Below are 6,717 nucleotides of genomic sequence, written 5' to 3'. Positions count from 1 at the left end.
GGTCTGATTACCATTCACTTGTATTGTATGGACCTACAGTGCTAAAATATTCTTCTAAAAATCTTTGTTTATGTTCTGCTAAAGAAAGTCATAAACATCTGTGAGTGCATTAGGGTGAGTAATTGATGACAGAATTTTCTTTTTTGAGTGAGCTATCCCTTTAAATTGTGTGCTCATCAGCAATAGGTCGACGTTTCTTTTCGGATGTCTTAGATGTCAATAAGAGGCTCAGCAGATGTCTTTGAGACGTTTATTATACAGTGTATAGAACTGCTGTTTTTAAGATTATGCTGTCCAGATGAAATGCTCTTAAACAAAAATCTCGGAGACGCAAATTATCTGGGAATCGTCATGGCGCCGCCCAGTGGTTGGTCAGGTAAATTAGCATGTATTTTAGATTTAAAGGGGCTATGCATACTTTTTCTTTTTCTTAAATAAAGTGTATTATTCTTCTTCCGTGTGAACAATTAGGCCTACATAAGTTTTTTTTATTTATTATTTTTTTTAATCAAACGTCTTTTCACACCATACAGTCGGTTAACACAACAGGGCCCACCGTGAGGAAATTGGTGTGGCGTTCTTGAGTTTTCTTATCACTGGGACAGAAGGAGAATGTAAGAGAAGCGCAATCCATCCGTGCCTTTTACCAGTTCTACGACTTGAAGGGGAAAACAGAATAATTATTTTACTTTTGTTTAATTTATGCTACATGTTATTGATAATTTATTTGATTAATTTGCTTTATTTTTAAGGGGTTTTATGAGCTTTGTTTTGTTTCTCATATTTGGAATGGAATAGGAAGTGTAACGGAGGCTGGATGTTAGAGGTGTCTCAAGGAGGGAAAATAGATATAACTCACGCGAGAAGGAGACGCATGAGACAAACAGGTGTTAGCATTTCAACCTGCATTTAAAAAAATGTCCAAAAAAAGAGTGCTACCTCCTCCACATACATGAAGGCGAGTGGGGAAGCGTATAACATCCAACTTAGTCACACAAAATAAAAGGGAAACAAAAAGAAATACAAGTTGAGAGCAACTATCTCCTCACATCCTCCACTTTACAAACCTTCTCTTACGCTCTCCCTGTCAGCGCTCTCTATGCGCAACTGTATCACATCCCATAATTACCGTAATCCCTGTAAGTGACCGTTACAGAGGCCCCCCTCAAAAAATAATGGCTGTCCTCAGCCAATAACCTTGTGACATAATAGAAAATAAACAACCTCATACATGAAAGTTGTAAACAATCAGAAATCACAAAGATTCATGGACAAACAATGATCACCTACATACATGACAGTAATCAGGCTACCCCAATTTTGGAATAAGGCTGTAACCAGGGGCGAAAATTTCATCAAAATGTTGGGGGGGACAATAAACATAACAATTCTCAAGAGCAATTTTTGAAGGGGACACTAAGGGTTTTTTTTTGTTGTTGCCCCGATTGCATTTGTAACATTTTATTTCTTAAACAATTATTTTAAGAATATATCATTATATTATTTACAATACACATATTGTAATGATATTTTGGGGGGGGGGGGCAACCCCGTATGAGAGGATTGTGGAAAGTGGAGTGGAGATTTGAGTGGAGATATATATATATATATATATGAAAAACGCAAATCTCCACTTTTGGCAATTTTGACTTTTTACCATAGACGGAATGCACCAAATGACCTCTTCCTACTGTTTGATTTGTGCATCAAAATGACCAATGAAAATATGTTTAATCAGGCTGTCTGTTTAACAAGTCTCTTGTAAGATTGTTTATGAGAAAAATAGTTTTTCCATGCTCTTGAAAAATTAGTTTTTCATCAGAAAGCAACGATATACTTTTAAAATGACTTTTGAGCTATTTCCATCGCTTTGCGATTGTCAGAGAGAGATGGATTACATCGATGCTCGTTTGCTCTTCCTCGCATTCCCGGATGTCATCCTCAAATTTTGCCACCTGAATTTCTCAACCCGTATTCAACAACCTGAATATTGAGACCTGAATTTCATGACCTGAAATCCATACCTTGAATAATAAAAACTTGAATTTCACAATATGAATTATTTTTAGGTGAATTCACACAAAATATTTTCAAATATTTAAAATTAACAGCAAAATGTTTCGATAACATCAAATTACACTTTTCAAGATTATGAATTCTATTCTTTTTCAAATTCAAGTTCTGGTGATATAAAAATGACGCCATATATAGCCTTTCAACCTGGTTGATTGAGGTTTTTGGTCAAAATTATTTAAGTGATGGATAAATTATATATCTTATAGTCTTGTTTTATATGCTAGTTACTTTGGGTGTTGGTGGACCATTCTTTAAATATCACCTCTGTATCCCTTCCTCCTCAGTTCCTTTGCTTGAATTATTAGTGGAACATGAAGGAATGTTTATCTTGTAAATCTCAGCTGGTCTCATGCTCATGCTAGAGTCACAAGAGAGTATGAGTTAAGTGTCCATAACTCCCCCATCTCTCTCTCACACACACACACACACACACACACACGTTGGTCTACCTATCATTATGAGGTCTTTGCATAGACATAATGACTTTTATACTGTACAAACTATAGATTCTGTCCTCTAAACCTAACACAACCCCTAAACCTAATCATCACAGAAAACTTTCTGCATTTTTACATTTTCAATAAAACATTGTTTAGTATGATTTATAAGCGATTTGAATTATGGGGACACTAGAAATGTCCTCATAAATAACATTTATAGCATAATACCCTTGTAATTACTAAATTGTAACTTACAAAATTGTCCTCGTAAATCACAAAAACACGCACACACACACTCACTCACTCACTCACTCTCTTTATTATTACCTGTAATAAATTAAATAGAGATTAAATATATTATGATCTTTATGTCTGAGTGATTTTTATGATATAATTTGCAATCCTGTGTTTGTCATACAGGAGCACTATGGGAACATAGAGTTTACTATTGGGAGGCCGTGGGAGCACTCATAGTATTTGACGTGACCAGAGCTGAAACTCCACATTTGATGCAGTATTGAAATGGAAAGATGACCTGGACATTAAAGTTACCTTCAACAATGGCAAACCTGTCCCAGCTGTTCTTTTAGCCAACAAGTCTGACCAATCACATGAGTGTCTGCATTCCCAGAATTCAAAACTTGATACATTCTGCAAAGAGAATGGATTTGTGGGCTGGTTTGAGACCTCTGCTAAGGTTAGTGGAGCTTGTTAGATTGAGGCCTTTGGAGCCCAGGGCTGGTTGTCAAACTTTTTTTTGTACTCCACAGAATATTTCTCAGGGTTGGTTTAATTTTGAAAGTCAATTTGTGTATTGGCACATACCTTAAATTCTTGGCAACAAAAAAGCTATTGAACATTTTCACCATTATTGCCTAGGAAAGAACACAGATAATTGAACACATATTGACCTGTGAAATCTAACTTTATAAAATATTAGACACTTGCTACTTCATTAAACTGTACAGTGGCCTAATCTAACTTAATTATATTGTCAAACATGGAATGCCAGTGTGGCTTTATTGTTTTTATCAAGTCAAGTCAGTTTTATTTGCATAGCATTTTTCACAATGCAAATTGGTTCAATTGCTTTACAGAAAGTAGTGCCTAAGAAACCCCAAAGAACAAGCCGAGTTTTACAGTATGACTGAATGAACCTGACTACATTACAATGTAAAAAGTGCTAACCTGCAACTGTTACCTGAAGAAGCTACAGTATTTCTACTTGATTTAACCCCTAAACATTTTTTGTTTGTGTAATCTAAAGGTATTCACATTAATTCAGTGATGTAAATAGTATTTGTAATGTTCAAACCAGTTAATTTATATGTTACAACATGAAGCACATTTTTCAGGTTTAATGTATTTTTTAATTTTTTTACAGTAAACTTTTTTATACCGACAAAAGTAATTTTTCAGGGTCAGGTCAGGTAGACAGAGCTCCTTAAGGGAACAACTGCACATTTTCACTTTTTATTGTGCAGTTTACAGATGTTTCATACAAGTTTCTAATGCTAGAAATGGTTATTTGTAATTGTAAATGGGTTAATGCTGCAGGGCCCTAGAAGTCCAGGTTCTAGATTGAACAGAACAGAGGAATGTCATCACAACCTTCCTACAACATGTTTTAGTTTTGACTGGATTATCGGTTCAGCTTCATAGGGATTTTTTGTATCTGTGATGATCCATTGGTTCTGCTCTATTTTCACAGACACTGGGGTGATCCAGAAGTCAGGAATTTATGTGAGCATAGCTCAGTGTGTGTTTGCATTTAACACTAACAAATACAGCAAGAAAGCTTTGTGCTCATTAGCAGAGAGATCTTTGTTTACCATCTACAGACCTGCTTTAATGAGTTACTTAGTGGTGTGTGAAAGGGGAATGTTGTGCATATGGCAGATGGTGCTATAAACTGGCTCCTGGGATAAATAGGATTATAACACCCTACAATCTGAGACACTTTAACTCTGGATCACTTGAAATCACTTTATGACTTTTTTCTTATATTTGTTTACCAAACCAATTCAGTTAATTTGCAGAGGCTATCACAAACAGTCCAGTGCAGTTAAAAAAATGAAAAAAGAAAAAACTCCAGGCAGTTTACGAATACAATTACGATTAAAGGTTTCTTCATATCACATGCTCTGATTTGAATACACGGTACTTTAAAGGGATAGTTCACCCAAAAATGAAAATTCTCTCATCATTTACTCACTCTCATGTCATCCCAGATGTTTGTGAATTTCTTTCTTTTGCAGGGCATAAAGATTTTTAGTAGAATATCTCAGCTCTGTAGGTCCATACAATGTAAGTAAATGGTGACCAAAACTTTGAAGGTCCAAAAAGCACATTAAGGCAGCATAAATCCATAACAGATCAATACTTAAGTCCTTTTTCACTATCAATCTCCACTTTCACATACATATTCTTCTTCTTTTGTTTTTGGTGATTCACATTTTTTGTGCATATCACCACCTACTGGTATGGGAAAAGACTTAAATGTTGATCTGTTTCTCACCAAAACAATCATATCACTTCTGAAGATATAGATTTAACCTCTGGAGTTGTATGGATGACTTTTATGCTGCCTTTTTTCCCCTTTTGGAGCTTCAAAGTTCTGGTCACCATTCACTTGCATTGTATGGACCTACAGAGCTGAGATATTCTTCTAAAAATCTTAATTTGTGTTCTGAAGAAAAAAGAAAATGGGCGTGAAAGAGGTTGAGTAAATTATGAGAGAATTATTATTTTTGGGTGAACCATTACTTTAATTGAGCATGCATTGGCCAAAGATAATAATGTGTAATACTGAATAATATGTGACAAAATATGGTCATTTAAAACTATTTCTGCAATTTCTGTCTGTTCATGTCATATAATTACACATTAGTGGTATATCCAATTAAGAATGCATTATTATTATTAATGCAATATTTTACTTTTATTTGAGACATGTGTGTAATGAATATATGTAGAATGTGTTTGTGTGTGTGTGTGTTTATATATACGGCTCTAATTTAAAATGTGTGGATGTTGTGTGATATAGGACATCCACATTTTTGTTTTCAAGTGTTTCACGTTCACTGAAGGAGAACACAAACATTGAGTTTGTACCACATTCAGTGGTAGAATTCTCGCCTACCATGTGGGAGACCTGGGTCCAATTCCCGGCCAATGCATGTAAATGTTACATTAAGGGGCCAGTGGTGGCTCAGCGGTTAAGGCTCTGGGTTACTGACTGAAAGTTCAAGCCCCAGCACCATCAAGGTTCCACTGTTGGGCCCTTGAGCAAGGCCCTTGACCCTATCTGCTCCAGGGGCACTGTTTCATGGCTGACCCTGCGCTCTAACCCCAGCTTAGTTGGGATATGCGAAAACAACTGCATTTCATTGGCTCTATACCTGTAATCTGCACAATGACAATAAAGTTTAATCTTAATCTTAGATGTCTGGTGGAGCACATTTATGAGGAGAACATCATCATCATCAGCAGTGACACAGACCCAGATGTGGTGGCCCTTCCCGGGTACAACAACAACAGCAAAGAACGAGTCTGAGCCAGATGCACAATGTGTTCTAAATCTTGAATATATGAGGTGGACAGAAGACATGAAAGAAGAAATCAAAATGTGTAGCAATTTCTTATAGATTTAAGGGGACTGCCATTTAATGGTGCCAAAACAAAGAATGTATAGTCTTTGAGGGGTGAGAAATGAAACAAAATGGCAAGGAATGTATAGAAAGATTAGAGTTTGGTGTTTATATGTAACATGTTTTTGACCCATCAGAGTTTTGTTTGCAGGTGAGTGCTTGGCAATTCTATACAGGCAACAACCATTTTATGTCATTCTAGGTCAAATATACATTTCTTACTGTTATGTATGTGAACATACTGACAGCAGATGGTTGATAAACTTTTTTAACATTTATAAAAAGTTGCCTCTATTTCTATTATTTGTCATGTGAATGCACTGATTTGCTCAAGACTTGATGTGTGAATCATCAATGCCCATTATTTCTTAAATAATGCTATTGAGCATCCTCTTGCATTGAAAATAAAACATGCAGTATTCTCTGTCTTCATATAAGCAATTGAATATGTTCGTTCATTCATTCCTGGATGCACAGTCCTTGGTTGTGCAATACAGAAAGAAACAAGATACATACTGAAAGACTATGAAATGGCCGTCTGATGCACTCTT

General features: G+C 35.8%; 1 pseudogene; it reads left to right on the top strand.

The window, feature by feature from the left end:
- Positions 1-351: 351 nt before the first annotated feature.
- LOC127624890 (ras-related protein Rab-38-like) lies at positions 352-6,072 on the top strand (annotated as a pseudogene).
- The last annotated feature ends 645 nt before the right edge of the window (positions 6,073-6,717 follow it).

The sequence above is a fragment of the Xyrauchen texanus genome, chromosome 31 (assembly GCF_025860055.1).
Source record: "Xyrauchen texanus isolate HMW12.3.18 chromosome 31, RBS_HiC_50CHRs, whole genome shotgun sequence".
Taxonomy (NCBI): domain Eukaryota; kingdom Metazoa; phylum Chordata; class Actinopteri; order Cypriniformes; family Catostomidae; genus Xyrauchen; species Xyrauchen texanus.
This window is presented reverse-complemented; position numbering and strand designations above follow the sequence as displayed.